This window comes from Harmonia axyridis, chromosome 5 (assembly GCF_914767665.1).
Source record: "Harmonia axyridis chromosome 5, icHarAxyr1.1, whole genome shotgun sequence".
Lineage (NCBI taxonomy): Eukaryota > Metazoa > Arthropoda > Insecta > Coleoptera > Coccinellidae > Harmonia > Harmonia axyridis.
The window spans coordinates 9,499,637-9,515,832 of record NC_059505.1 but is presented as its reverse complement, the minus strand read 5'-3'; the positions used below and the strand labels follow the sequence as shown (position 1 = coordinate 9,515,832).

Here is a 16,196-nt window from a genome sequence, read left to right as displayed (position 1 = left end):
ACCACAATCTCCTTGTCTTGTAGTTTCGAAGGTATCAATTTTTAAACTGCAGGTTCGAATCTTTCCGCTGGATACTCATTAAAATTTTTTTCAAATTGAAAATTTCACATTTTTTACATAACGTGTAGAGAAAAATTGACAAAGTAATACATATGTATCAAATAAATATATTCGTAAGTGGAGGTTTTACATACTTCTCATTTTATATTCGAAAAATGTATTTTGGCCTTCGAAAAAGCATATACGATGAACACAACAGGAGGAAAATTCACTAATTGCCTATTACTTCTTCATGAACATATTCTTAACAATTAATGAGCGCCTCATGCCTAATTAATTCCTCATTTGATTTTTAAATTAAACGAAATTCAATATTTTTGAAATATATTTTAATATAATTAATAACTTCGAGATTCAAATACCGATATTTCTTAGGAAATAATGACCCAAAAGTGCCTCAATTGAGTTCACTTTAGATTGAAAGCTTTTGTTATCATATTTCAATAGAAATGATGGAACCAAATAAATGCGAAAATTTGTAAAGGTTGAAACTTCAATCAGAGTTAAAAAAATGTTTTTCTATGAACAGAAGCTTTCAGAACGTTCTTCGAAAAGTTACAATCTTCCTTGAAATTACTGAAAATATATTTTAGCATTTTGTCTGCATGTTTCAGCAATAAAAAGAGTACCTTTGAATTTTTCAAATTCTGTTGTGATCTTTTGAAGGTATGAAATATGCAAAACCTATTGCATTTTCAGATTCTTCTAACGAACAAAATTTCTCAAACCAAAAATATATGTTGAAAATAGCTAATCATTTCAAAAAATTTCAACTCTTGTATAGTGATCTAATAATTTTCTAACACTGCTGATATAGATATTTCAATATCGTCATTCAGGAAATTGATAGGTTATAAAAGTCATCAAATCGTTTAATGGAAGCCCCATACCTACCTAATTATCACCAAGTTTTACAATTAGGTCCAAACATTTAGCCAGCCATAGCATAGCAAATAAGCAAGTTTGTTCCTTCAATGTGAAATTTTTGGGCCGTTCTCATGGAATAGTGGAGAACTATATATTTGTGTGAAAAGGAGAAAAACGTTAGAAGAGTGTAACTTATAACGTTTTGAATACAATTTGTGTAGTTTGTTCTTTGTACTTAGTTTCGAATTTCGAATTTCGACAAAAAAACTGATGCTATCGTATGAGGAGAAAACATTTTTTCAATGATTATGAAGTATGACACTATACTTCTAAACATTCAGCACTCCATAGTACGATATTTTCGGTCTGTAGCAATATTTTTTCCCGAGAACTACCTACTAATTTGCGTACATATAAGCAAGACAAACCGTATAGAGTTTGTTAAAAAGATCGATAATGCAAATTTGTGTCTATCTGATCTCGGCCCTGATATTATTTTAAAATAAAGATAATGAAAACATACACCTGAAAGACAAGCGTTAATGAGATCCTGATGAAGAAAAACTAGTCGAATTTAATCGGCAGCACCCTTGGTAGCGCAATTTCTTTAATTATAGGACCCTAAATTAATTAAATAATAATACTATATTTAATTGTTTCTTTGTCGCAAAGAATCTCTTTGTCGGCACTTTGAATTCCATTACTCTTACTGCGTTCACATTTTCACTCACAGAGATAGGTCAGTATAGGTCTAGTCTATTCTTTTCATTAGTTTGAGGTGGATGGCGTGAAATTTTTCTATTATATTCCGTGTGTAAATCTTAATGTGTGTTGCATGATCTCAAAACTGATCAAAATCTTATTATGTGCAAGCAAACTTCTTCAAAAAAAGGGAAATTGATGCAGGCGAATCTTCAAGTTCAAGCCCCTTGGCGAAAAACTGTCTATGGTCTCGATGGACAGTTTTTCGCCGAGGTGCATATTACATTTTTTCGTCGACCTCACATAATTTAATGAAACTAGGCACTTACCAATTCGATGAACGTACCTGTACGAACTGAAGACTAGATCATAAATTCAATGAATATGAACAAAATGTATTCTGATTTGAAGTGTAACAACTCTATATTGTATTTAGAGTATATCTACGAAATTAATTCAATCTTAAAGATGAATTAATTAAAGAAGATGCAAGAGAAGCAGAATACATTATATAAAAAATTTCACCTTGTGCAAAAAATAAGTAACATCTGAGTCACAAAGGAATTTGTTTATTTCATCTCGACTAAATACTCTAGATAAGGCTGGAGGACCTTAGGCCGATGGCCATTTGTTTGTTTATGAACAATAAAAAACTGTTACTACTACTACTACTACTCTAGATTTTTATCGATTTGTTCTTTTGAAAATGCAATAAGTTGAGGAAATTTTGATACGTGTTGTTTAGGAAAATTTGATACGTAGTTGCCAATTCTCGCAGTTTCAGAGGAGTGTTATTGATATCCATATCGTTATCACTATCCATTTTTGATTTTTATGAATATTAATCTACTCTCTAGAGTCTAGACTATAGTCTCATTCGAACGTAAAATCTGGAGGATTTGGTAAATAATTAATTTGACAACAGCAAATGACCAACCCTCAGAGTATTAAACATAAATAGAGGGAGCATATATCATTTTCAGTAAGCAAATTTTATCCCCAACATGAACTATCAAATTTGACATGAAGCGCGCGGAAATGAAAACATATCAGTGATACAATATTTCACTGAATTCGCGAGTTTCTCCACAAAGAACGCACTTCTTATATCCCATAGTGAATCAACGTTTCATATTAACTCGAAATATATTGAGATAAATACCTAAATATGTATTATCAGAAATTCAGAAAACAAACTTCAAGCGCGCCAAACGACGTGAAACAACCAATGACACTAGGAGGGCAAAAGTTGCGAAACCTTGGATTTCAGCAGATAGATACAGAAAATAATAATTATTCTGCTTATTATAAATTCGGCAATTAGAAAAAATATCGGATTCCAAATATTCAAATTTGCATATTTGATTGGGAATCGCTCAAATAAACATATTTAATTCAATATAATATACATTCATAATGATATAGTAAAATTGTGGATTTGGAAATATATCAAAATCGGAGCACGTAATCTAACCATGTTGGGGACATGTAAAAATTGCTTATACTTCCTCTATCTATGTTTATTACTCTATGGACGAACCAATTCGATGTGGTGCCGTATCATAGTAACCGCTGTGGTAGTAAGTAGTATCCGCTGAGGTTACTATGATACCACAGCTGACGAAAAGTTTTCGCGGACGAAAAATACTTGCTTCCAATAATAGTCGATTTGTCAGTCAGAAATTGGGACGTAAAATGCCTCTTTTCTTAGATGTCGACAAAAAAAGAAATTCATTTGCATAGTCCTATATGAGAAACAGAGGTTTATCGTTCACCAGAATGCATTTTCACAATCGTTTCTTGTGATATTGCCTAGTTAGCTTGATTGATGTTATGAGAAACTGTTGCATTAGCGGACACCAGATATAAGTTAAGAATTACTTGACTGCAAGAAGATGTAATTGATAAGAGTTATTCTATTGAACGACTCTGTCATTTCATAAGAACTGCGAATGTGTAGTGGTCATTTTTCAGGTCATTACTAGCCGCATTTAGAATTCAGCATGAGAATTTCCGAATCATGTCGTGTGCTCCCAACCATATGTGAAACCAGAATCTGTAGAAAATTCAGAAAAAAAATAAAGGTCGTCTTCGCTGTTCCATTCTGATTGTATCATTTTAAATTGTTTCGTTTTAGGTATAATGACTGCTTAAGTTTGCTCTTACTTTTTTTACGGAATCTCCAAGCCAAGACCTCAACATAATAGACTTTAACAAGACAAGTCGTTAATAGTGTAGAAATAAAACGAATGCCTAAAATAAAAGTGCACGTGATTACAGGAATAGCGTAGTGGCGACGTTTCTTTATAAGTACATAAAATTTGGATTTAGAAGAAGACTGAAGTGGTGAGAAACATTCACTATTGTAATACTCAGCTTAAGCATTCTAGATCATCTTATATTTTATTAGAGGATTAGGGATATCAATCCGAAATCTGTTCTTTCAAAATATTCTCAACCAACTGTCAATTTCGATTAGGTCCATAAAGTAATAAACATTGATAGAGGAAATATACGCAATTTCTACATGTCCCCAACAGGGTTAGATTACGTTGTCGGATTGTGATTTATTTTCAAATCCAATTTTACTATATCGTTATGAATGTATTTTAGATTGAATGAAATATATTAATTTGAGTGATTCCCGATTAAATATGCAAATTTCAATATTTAGAATCCGATATTTCTTCTGATTGCCTAATTTATAACAAGCAGAATAATTATTATTTTCTGTATCTACCTGCTGAAATCCAAGGTTTTGCAACTTTTGCTCTCCTAGTGCCATCGGTTGTTTCACGACGTTTGGCGCACTTGAAGTTTGTTTTCTGAATTTCTGATATACATTAAGGTATTTATCTCAATATATTTTGAGTTAATATGAAACGTTGATTCACAATTGACATAAGAAGTGCGTTCTTTGTGGAGAAACTCTCGAATTTATTGAAATGTATATCAGAGTGGCTACTTTTTCAATGGGATTGTATTGGTAACTTTTAAAATATAAGAGTTAGAAGGTCGGTCAAATGGAGAAAAAGTTGCATTCATTGGAGCATTATCAAGCAGTTCAAACAAATCGAGATTATCAGGGCCGGTTATTGAGATATCAAAAGAAAAGTAAATTCTGTCATTTTGATTTTTTTTCCCACTTTATTTCAAATATTGTCAAATTTGGTTTTGCTTTTTAAAATACCTGTTTGTATCGTATGAAATATTAAGTTCAGTAGAAATTAATAATTTCAATGAGAATTATATCACTTTCAAATCCAAAGAAGCTCTGAAATAGGGCAAAGGAAAGTTAGTATTTTCGTCTTTTTCATTGTCATCACGTTAGCCATTATATTACAGCAGAAGGAAATTAGCTAGCACAAAACTTGATATATCATTCGAAAGCCTGCTAAATGAAGAAGTTTTTACTGCAAAGAAAACATATTCTCATCAATAGTTTTTCATTCATAAAATGATTGGAGAAATACGATTTACTTCGATCTCTTCACATCTCACCACACTCATCAGTAAAACTCTTCTGCCACTCATGACTTCTCATATTAAGGCAAATTTAATGCTATTTCGGAATATATGATCAAATTCGATGAGGATTCTGAAATGAATAAGATATAATTGGTTTTATGGAAAAAAGTGATGCATTCCGTGAAATCAAGAAATATTTAATTGAAGAATAACCACCAACAATTAGACCATGTGTTATATGACATGTTTTGATGCAAATCACTTGTATAATATCCCCTTGAAGTTAGGCCGTTTTTAAAGTGTACATCCTGTATATTAAGTCGTTGTTTCGATAATTAAATTTGACATCTCATGAAATGTAATTAATTGTTCGTTGGGATTGTTAATTTGAAGATTAATTGATAAGAGTAGTTTTTCCTCCACGATTTCGTGTTGAAAATTCATAAACCAATAAATTTGTCAATTACGAATAATCAATTACAATTCATTAAATGTCAAATTCAATTATCGAAAAATCGAGTTTTATTTCCGTTCTATATTTTCCGGAAGTCACAGACTACTCCACACAGTTAGAAAGTAATATGTTTTTCCTTAGTTAAAGTTTTTCTCGATAACTCTTTAAGTTTTCGTTTTAGATGGGTATACGATTTGCTTCAGTTAATTTGACAGAAAAAAATAAAAAATATAGCTTGTAATTTGAAAATCTGTAGTTGTGATGAATTTGAGTTGATGATCTTGTCATTAACACCGTATACATTTTTGGTCCAAACTGCAAATAGTCTTATAATACATACTACATATTGCAGAATGGAAAAAAGATTTTTTTCGAAAAAATATTTATCTACAGAAATGTTCGAAAATGTCCGTCGCAACTATTTTTTTCATAAAAATGTGATTAACTATCTAATCATACAATAATATACTGGGTGTGCCATTTGAAATAAGAAAGTTGAAATCTGTTTCCGGTATAACCGGAAGTTTGAGAGGTCCGCAAATATTTAAGGGAGAAAGATCATAGTCTCAAATCCCAAAATGTAAATTTTCAGCACAAAATTATGGTTAGTTTTCCATAAACGTCTAATAGGCCATCGCGTTGAATCACCCTGTATATGTATTTCATCAACACGCAAAATTTCAATTCATCGGTTTCAACTAAAATATTAGGTATTTTTCGGTATTTGTCTTTAATTTTCTATGGTCTCCATGAGGATATTTCGTAAAAAGCTGAAAATTGTTATTTCAAATCGACACCCAAAATCTCAATATATTGGAATTTTTTCTCACTGAAAAGATAAGATTTTTCGATATTCTTCTTGAAATTTCTTTGATGAAGGAGTTACGACTAACATGAAATTTAACAAGCCCCAAATCGTTTTCCACATTTATATTGTTATTTAATCTGTAGGTTTAAAACTATAAAGAAAACAAAATATTTGCAATTCTCGGCTCAAAATTTCAACAATACGTATACATTTGGGCGAAATAATAGAGTGCATGTTTGGGGAATGAGCGCTAAAAATAGAAAAACCTATCACTATACAATTCATAATCTGAATTTAAGTTTGGGAGTTATAACTAAAAGTATTAGAAATGAATTTTAACTGCATCTTCATCGAAAATACCTACTAACATATTCATTTTCATTCGTAGATTCCTATTAATTACATTTCTGATAAACTTAACTATGATAGAAATTCGAAGAAACCATATTCTCCTGGAATGTAATGAATCATCCGATAAAACTCTCAAAGATTATTTCCCTATCGTTAATTGTTTCAATTTTTCTAATTTGGAACTTAAATTTCTAACAAAATTGAAATAACTAAGCTTTTGAATTGGTTTGGATAGAATCTTCTTTATTCGTTTAGTGTTCTCGTAATGATAATGATTCCATAATTATATTTTTATATGATACATGTCTACATGCATCAAAAACGCATCTCACCCATAAAGAAAAATATGATTTACTTTCAGATCATACTGTAGCATGTCATTGTTTGTAGGCAAAATAAGTGCATCTATCCAAAAAAAAATTAGAAGAACTAAAAATTTTTTTCTATTCTTATTCGATTTATACTAATGAAGTCAATTAAATTTACACTATTCTGCTGTATGATTGAAGTTTGATACTCGAAAAAAAAATTAATTAATTTTAAGTATTCAGTGGCGGCGCGTGGATTTTATTTTTATTAGTGCTCATATGGACAGATATCGGGAGGTCTAGGGGGTACGGAGTATTTACCCCCCTACAAAAAGGGGTCCGGGGGAGAAAGAAAAAATTAAATTAACCTTCAAAACCCGTATTTGTGACGGTCTTTAGAAGCATCTTGGGATAATATTCAGAAAAGGGCTCAGCGCAAAAATTAGAAATTGTTAGTTCTTGCTTTTTTACTGAACAGTCACATCATAAACGAACAAAAATGACTTAAACTAAAAATTGTAAGAAAAATCCTACCCTTTTAACTAAACATTCATCTACTTGATCAAGTTTCACGTGTTGTTGCTTTAATTGTCTAACTAATAAGGTAACTGATAACTGAGTAACTAACACAAACACTTTTTCACAAATTTTCACAGATACGTTTTGTATTGGGATTCAAGCCGTCTGTTCTTTCTCGATGTGAATTCTTCAATCACCAATTCATTGAAGTTATGTTACAATTGCGAGTAGCACATAAAAGGTCTCTGAGAAGTTTTCTTGACAATTATTTTCTATCGAAAACTCATCTTGCTCTGCTCCGGAGACCTCTTTAAAATATGTTCTTCTGTAAATTACTTCCAACTTTTTCTTCAATTTGTTTTTGTCTAAAAATGTTAAATCGGAAATTGCTGAATATAAATGTTGGATGGGAAACTCGAGGAATATAAAGGGTGTTTTTTTCAGATTTATAGAACTTTAAATTGCAATAAAACAACGATGGATTATTCGGTTGACATGAATTTTTTTATTTAACCGCGAGATAATCTTGTGGCATTACATTTTAAATATGATTTCTGGCATAGGACCGCCACGGCTGGTTCGGATGTAGTCCATTCTGGACGTCCAATTTTCGATGACTTTTTCCAACATTTGTGGCCGTATATAGGCAATAACACGGCGAATGTTGTCTTCCAAATGGTCAAGGGTTTGTAGCTTATCCGCATAGACCAATGACTTTACATAGCCCCACAGAAAGTAGTCTAGCGGTGTTAAATCACAAGATCTTGGAGGCCAATTCACAGGTCCAAAACGTGAAATCAGGAGGTACCCAAACGTGTCTTTCAATAAATCGATTGTGGAACGAGCTGTGTGACATGTTGCGCCGTCTTGTTGGAACCACCGCTCCTGGACATCATGTTTGTCCAATTCAGGAATGAAAAAGTTAGTAATCATGGCTCTATACCAATCACCATTGACTGTAACGTTCTGGCTATCATCGTTTTTGAAGAAGTACGAACGAATGATTCCACCAGCCCATAAAGCGCAGCAAACAGTCAGTTTTTCTGGATGTAACGGTGTTTCGACATACACTTGAGGATTAGCTTCACTCCAAATGCGGCAGTTTTGTTTGTTGACGTACCCATTCAACCAGAAGTGCGCTTCATCGCTAAACAAAATAAAATTGACGTAGTGAGCGATACGTATTCCGCACAGAACCATTATTTTTTAAATGAAATTGCACTATTTGCAAGCGTTGTTCAGGCGTGGGTCTATTCATGATGAAACTGACTTCGACCGTACACAAACTGAATGTGTACATATGCCAGCAAAATACTGTGGACTACATGTTTCAGGAGTTTTTTTCGATCTCTCCTGCGACTTTGATACTCTATCCTTCAAGTTAATTATAGATAAATGTTATAATTTTGGCTTTAGAAGCATTTTTCCCGATTGGCTGCGTAATTTTCTCCATAACAGAACTATGTCAGTGAGAAACGATAACATTATTCCAGAGAATATAATATAGATATGGGTGTTCCACAGGGCTCTGTAATGGGACCTCTATTATTCTTGGTGTTCGGATGTAAATTATAAGGTGTGTGAATAAGTCTTTCCCGTTTTTTTTTTAATTTTGAGCCTTTATTGTGAAAAAATGGTTACAAATGAATTATTGAAAGTATTGGCCATCGCTAGCTACAACTTTTCCCCATCTTCCTGGCAACATACGAATCCCGTTGCGAAAAAATTCGACCGGTTTGGCCTCTATCCAGTCATCCACCCATTTTTTGGCTTCCTCGTAGGAATGGAAGTGCTGGTCAGCCAGGCCATGCGTCATCGATCTGAAGAGATGGTAATCAAACGGAGCAATGTCTGGACTATACGGCGGGTGGGGTAGGACTTCCAATTTGAGCGTTTCTAAGTATGTTTTCACCGGCTGTGCAACATGTGGGCGAGCATTGTCATGTTGCAAAATAACTACGGCACCCAATTTCCTTGCTTTTGGATCATTCCCATGGCTTTCAAACGCTTGTAAATGGTTGTTCGGTCAACTCCCAATGCTTCAGCAAGTTCTTCTTGCGTTTGACACGAATCTTCATCAAGCAAAGTCGCCAATTCTTGATCTTCAAAGATTTGCGGCCGCCCGGAACGCTCCTTGTCTTCCACGTCGAAATCGCCACTTTTGAAGCGTCGAAACCATCCGCGAACACTTGAATCATCGACACAACCTTCTCCATAAGCTTCCTGAAGCAACCGATGCGCCTCGGCAGCAGATTTCTTCAAATTGAACCAATAAAGTGAAACTTCCCGCAAATTCACGATTTCAAAAATTTATGATGCGAAAAAATTTCAACTAATGTGTTAGTGTGGAATTGTTGACAGATGAATAAGCTTTGATTATGACATATGTAACCATTAAATACTCGCACAGTATTGGTAGCGCCATCTCTTACAAAAAACGGGAAAGACTTATTCACACTCCTTATACTTACCCTCGCATTTATCCTGCTATTACTTATATTATTTGTTAATGACACATCTGTCGTAATCAAGGCTCGAAGTTGTGATGATTTCAAGAGAGCTTGTGAAAAAAATTATGATTGAGTTCATATCTTGGTGTCGCCGGAACAATTCGATAGTTAATATAGGTAAAACAGCTTGTTCTTATTTCGGATTAAGAAACTATGAGAGAGGTCTATTGAGAATAGATTGTCTAGGTACTGCTATAATTCCAGCAGATTGTACCAAATTCCTTGGGATCCACATGGATTAAAGTCTTAGTTGTTCAACCCACGATGATGTCCTATGCAAAAAAATTAATAATGCTTATTTCGCTAGACTCAAAACTTCTTTACCACCTAGTTTTCTTATTGATGTTATACAGCCTTGTACTGTAATATATCTCTCACAATATTTTCTATGGGGAGACTGCAGTTCTTTCTCTAGTGTTTTTGTGGCACAATTGTGTGCTTCTATTAAGCCAATTGAAAAGTCCCCGATCTGATGCACAGATGACGGTGCTAGTATTGAATCCGTATGATTCTTAGTTAGTACCAACCTTCAAACGATACGTGTCAAAATTTGATTGCTGTCCGACCATTAGTTTGTGAGATATTGAGTTGTGAGTGTGCTTCTTTTGTTATTTGAAAAAAAAAATGGAAAAAAAAAAGAATTTCGATGTGCTGACAAAATATTGCTTTTGGAAGGGAAAAAATACGGTTGAAGTAAAATCTTGGCTTGATGAAGAGTTTCCGGGGTCCGCACCAGGAAAATCAACCATCATTGATTGGTATGCTAAGTTTAAACGTGGTTAAATGAGCACCGAAGCCCAAAAGAGGCCAACATCGACGAAAAATAATTTCGAATGACCTCAAAGTGAAGTTGATCCAGATAGCACACATTTTGAAGATATCATCTGAAAGTGTACATCATATCATTCACGAATATTTGTACATGAGAAAGCTGTGTGCCAAATAGGTGTCGCGCGAGCTCACAATCGATCTTAAGCAATAACGTGTTAATGATTCTGAGCAGTGTTTGAAGCTGTTTAAGTGCAATAAACCTGAATTTTTGGGTCGATATGTGACAATGAATCAACCATGGATGAATCATTTCACTCCGGAGTCCAATCGACAGTCAGCTGAGTGGACTGAACACGATGAACCGAATCCAAAGCGAGGAAAACATAACAGTAAGCTGGCAAGGTTATGGCATCAGTATTCTGGAATGCGCAAGGTATAATATTCATTGATTACCTCCAATAGGGCCAGACCATCAACAACAATTATTATACAGCGTTATTGGATCGTTTGAAGGATTAAATCGTTAAAAAACGCCCCCATTTCAAGAGAAAAAAGGTTCTGTTTCATCAAGACAATGCGCCGTGTCACAAATCAATGAAAACAATGGCAAAATTGTAGGAATTGGGCTTCGAATTGCTTCTGCATTCACCGTTTTCTCCAGATCTGACCCCAGCGACTTTTTCTTGTTCTCAGACCACAAAAGAATGCTCGCTGAAAAGAAATTCAACGCCAATGAAGAAGTAATCGCCGAAACTGAGGCCTATTTAGAAGCGAAAGACAAATCGTATTACACAAATGTTATCGATTATGACACTATGTTGAATAATCAAAATCAACTTTTGCCAAAAAAATGTGTTTTACTATGGTATACCGGGGACTTTTCAATTGGTATGTTATTCGTTACGTTTACGTCAAACACAAAAGTAAATTCCTTTAGATGAAGATATTTGGGGGGTTCACGTGCACATGTACACCTATTAGAAACCGCCACTGGGAAGTGTGACTAAAATGTATCGTAAAAATCGTTGACCTAAATAAAAAACGAATTCGTAAAAAATTTATTCGATTCATTCAACACGATCAATTACTGAAAATCCCGTAATTAAATTCATGTTGTTTGTGAAAGGTCAATATCAAGGATCCTATTAGTTTCAATAAATACACACTATCACCACAACTGCTCTTCTTATTTCGAATTTAATCAAAACAAGTTAGTATTCCATCAGTTGATATGCCAATAAAACTGTTACACCTGGTTTCGTAAGTATTTTGACTGAATTTTTATCCATCCATTCCAGCCATTGTTATGATTTTCAATCTCGACAATTGTCGAAATACAAAATAATAATAATATCATTATTATTATTATTATTTTTTTTTTAGTGTCAATGCAAAATAGGTTTTGACATTTCAGATATATGTTTGAGGTTTTATTGCTCTTCCTTAATGAAAATAAACGTATTCTTTTTCATTTTAGATTCAGTAAGTATATTTTGGCACCCCCACAAAATAAAAGTTCACCGCCTTGAATTGTCTAATTTATCTGGCTCAATACAAGTAAATTCATTATGGGTACCTACCTCTTCATTGAATCTGGTTGGAGTATTGAATTGATATGTTTTGTTTCTGACCAAAACAAAATATTTTTAACAGCTGAGGGCTCTGTAGAAAATCACTTTATAACCACGTACATATTTCCCAGTTTCTCAATTTAATAATAATTTATTTAAATTAGCCTCTGTTATTGTTCTCAGGCATCTTTTCAATTTCATATGACATCGTATTTTCAAACTCAAAATCACCTCGTCCAATTTATCATAAGACGTTTTGTCGATTTCATTAAAAATCGTCCTGAATTATTTAAAAGTATCAAGCTCTATACTAAAGTGACAACGCAGTTCTTAAAGGCTATAGCTAAAAACCAAATCTATAGTTGAGGGCACCTATGCCGCCTATTCGATTTCAATGAAATTGGCGATTGACAATTTTTAATTTACTATGAAGAGTGAAAATATTTTGTGTCAAAAAATATGTTTTATTTCACCAACTGACTTTGAGTCCCTAAAAATTGGCGCCCCGGCAAAATGTCCGCTATTCCAGTCCTGGCGACGTCCCTGACTTATGGGGTTCCACAAAGAACTACGCTAGTACCTAGGACACATTCTTTTCCTCATACAGGGTTTCATTGGTAAACGGAAAGACTAGAATAGTGAATACATAGAGGACACCGAGGTGGTTCTAAATTATCCCTGTTATTGGGTCTGACTGCCTTGGTTACCGAGATACAGGGTGATACATGAATTTTGTTCATTTCTTTCCGAGGTCATAACAAGCGAACCACCCAGTTTTTTTTTATATTTGGCACACTTCTTTCTTATTTAAAGCTTGAATGAATCACATTAATGGTCACTAGGAAAACCCAGGTCCGAATTACCAAAAAATTAAAAAACGATTGTATCCTTGATTGTATATCGAAATTTCGAAAATCCGTTATTAGATTTGAAAAGAACACAAAAACTGAATAAAGATGCGTAATTAAAATTTCTGCGCAGACAATTTTGCTGCACCAACTTTCAACTTGAAAATGAATTTTTCGAGAAATTGGATATCAAAAAGTGGTTATATGTCACTTATGGTAATAAATTATTTAAACTATCGATTTCCTTGTTATTTCAAAATTATTTATCACTAATAAATACATAATTTTTTATTTTTTATAACTTCAGACGAAACCATTGTGTAGTTACCAGATACATCTGCTTATTATTATTATTAATATGAACTTTACAAGAGTTGAGGCGAAGCCTATAAACTCACAAAAAAAATACAAAAATTTGAGCATAGACAAAGTTCACTATGGTACACTATGGCCCAGTCATCGATCATACGAGTCATACTTCTAATTAAAAAAAGGAAATTAGCGAAGTCTATGTACACAATTAAAAATTGAAAGCTGGAATATTTTATTGAAATGAATTTAATCGATTTAATACTAGTTGATATCTCCAAATAATAATCCTGAAATAGTGTTATTTTGTATGTGTTGACACATGTCTTCAACCATTACATAAATACATAAAATGAAAAATACAATACAAATGTTCATCTAATTATTTCCAATTACTAACATAAACCTGGTTAAAAAAAAAATTCGAAGCAACGATAAATTTGCGTATATCGGAAATATTTTTTTAATACTTTCATAATATACATTATTCAGTTTTCGCATGAGGATTTTCTATTCTCAAAAGTTATGCGATAGAATTTGAATCAATTTTAAAATCTGGCTCAGCCATTTAGAAATTCCATGCAATGATGTACTGGGTGTGCCTTTTGAGAGGAGTTGTCTGCTTCCGGTATAACCGAAAGTTGTAGAGATCTGAAAATATTTTAGGCTGAAAGGTCATTGCCTCAAACTTCAACATGCAAATTTTCAGCACAAAATTATGATTAGTATTCTTATTAACGTCTATTAGGCCATCGCGGTGAATCATCCTGTATAGGCTGTTAAATGAAGTTTAAATTCTTACAAATCACAAAATATCAATACACTTTGAGGAGTCCTATTATCCACAATTGGTGCTCTTAATATTTTTCAATAGACACCTATTGAAGATTGCAACTCGTTGATAACTGATTGTTGTCAAACTAGTCTTTTTAATTACATGGCTAGAGTACCTTGCAGGACGGCCCATAATGATTTCATAATAGAAAACTTGATAGACTTCTTGAATAAAAAATTACCTAAACCTCAAATTATCGCTTCAGAATTTACCTTGAATCACAGAAAATTATTCAGGTATCAATTCGCAATATATGAGTTATGCAGTTTTTTTTAATTTGGGTATCAACATAAATAAGTGGATTAGCAGCACAGTTTCTCATTTACAGTTTCTAGCCCAACCCGTGTTAATCGTTACAGGGAATGCTGAGATCGATTTGGTACATTTTAAGTTTTTTAAATTCCTTTTCAAGGTTATCGGGACCATCTTTTAGTTTCACGCTCTTCCGTGTGTGAAGATAGTCGAGAAAATTTTAAAAATATTCACAGCTACAATTTCAGCAGCAATAATTGTTGTTGTAATTGTGACTTCTGAATTTATTTTATTGCTGTTGTTATGGTAATAGCAACAATTGCAACAGCAACGTCAGTAGCAGATGTTGATTTTTCAGCTGTTATTGTATAACAGTAACATCAACAGCAGCTGCAATGACAACTGCAATAAAAACAAGAGCAGTAGGCACAATTTCAGCACCAGCAACAATTGCAAAAGGTTATTGCACTTCCGATTAGACAGAAAATACTCAATATGTAGTGATGACTTTTTAGGAACACAAGACGAGAACCTATATTGGCAAGGAATTTTTTCTATTGCTTTCAAAACTGCATAGTCGATCTAGATGAAAATTTGCATTTAAGTATAAAATAACAAATTCGAGCTTCATACAAACTGTTTTGTTGTCGATCGCGTTCCTAGAATTCAAGCAAGTTAAAGAATAATTTCAGAAAAAATACTTAATACTTCATTAAAAATAAATCTGACCTAATTGAACGTGTTGTATGACGTGTGGACAGCAAACAATAATTTGAGCACAATACCGAAAAAAATACCCAATAATATGATGCTCAGGAAATATTGCCTGAAGTTTTTTCCTATTTTACAACTGATTAAATGTTTGCATGAATGAGCAATATGAATATGAAAAAAATTATCGTCCAGAATTGTCTATAGGATTTTGCCCATTATTGAAATTAATCAACAAATTACAAGAAACCTGAGCCTGGACCTACACTGAAAAATTTAGGTCTAGTATATGCCGTTTTAGGGTTACCTTATATACGATGGCGGACATTCTAACAGCCAAAAAAATTGTCGATATCATTCCGTAGATTATGATGGAGCTCTATATACAGGTTGATTCATTGGTAAATAGGCGGAAGCTAAGGATATAACACTGAGCGGTTTTATTAATTTTGTCAGTTTCGCCAACTACCCATAACTTTGGGACCAACCTATATATTTTCATGATATTTTGTGAACAAACTACGTCATACATAGACATACATAGTAACTAAATTTTTGTTGTGGTCCAGCCTACGAAATATTGATGAATAATTAAGATTAATCCCAAAAAAGACACCTTGTACATCAAAATTTTTCGAATTTAATAATATATTCGAATAAAAAAACAAAAATAAAGGGGGCAAGGTATTTCTCGAACTTCTGCATGCGATTCTAATTTTCAATGAATATAGTCTAATCTGAATATTCATACCAAAATTTCAAAAAAATTAAATTCCATTCGATATTTAATAATTTTACCAATTTATTCGAATTTTTTGAGTCGTAAAATCGAAACACAACGAAATGCAGAGG

The 16,196-nt window shown here is 33.2% G+C and overlaps 1 protein-coding gene across 3 annotated transcripts in view; it reads left to right on the top strand.

Annotated features, from left to right (window-relative positions):
- The first annotated feature begins 3,346 nt into the window (after positions 1 to 3,346).
- LOC123680652 (protein croquemort-like) overlaps positions 3,347 to 16,196 on the top strand; it is a 41,005-nt gene continuing 28,155 nt past the window's right edge. The window contains exon 1 of one of the 3 annotated variants that reach the window (XM_045618650.1): positions 3,347 to 3,975. The gene's annotated coding sequence lies outside the window, so the exon portion shown is untranslated. Of the gene's footprint in view, positions 3,976 to 11,992; positions 12,079 to 16,196 lie in introns of those variants that run through there. The other 2 variants (XM_045618651.1, XM_045618653.1) reach the window with 2 other exon arrangements.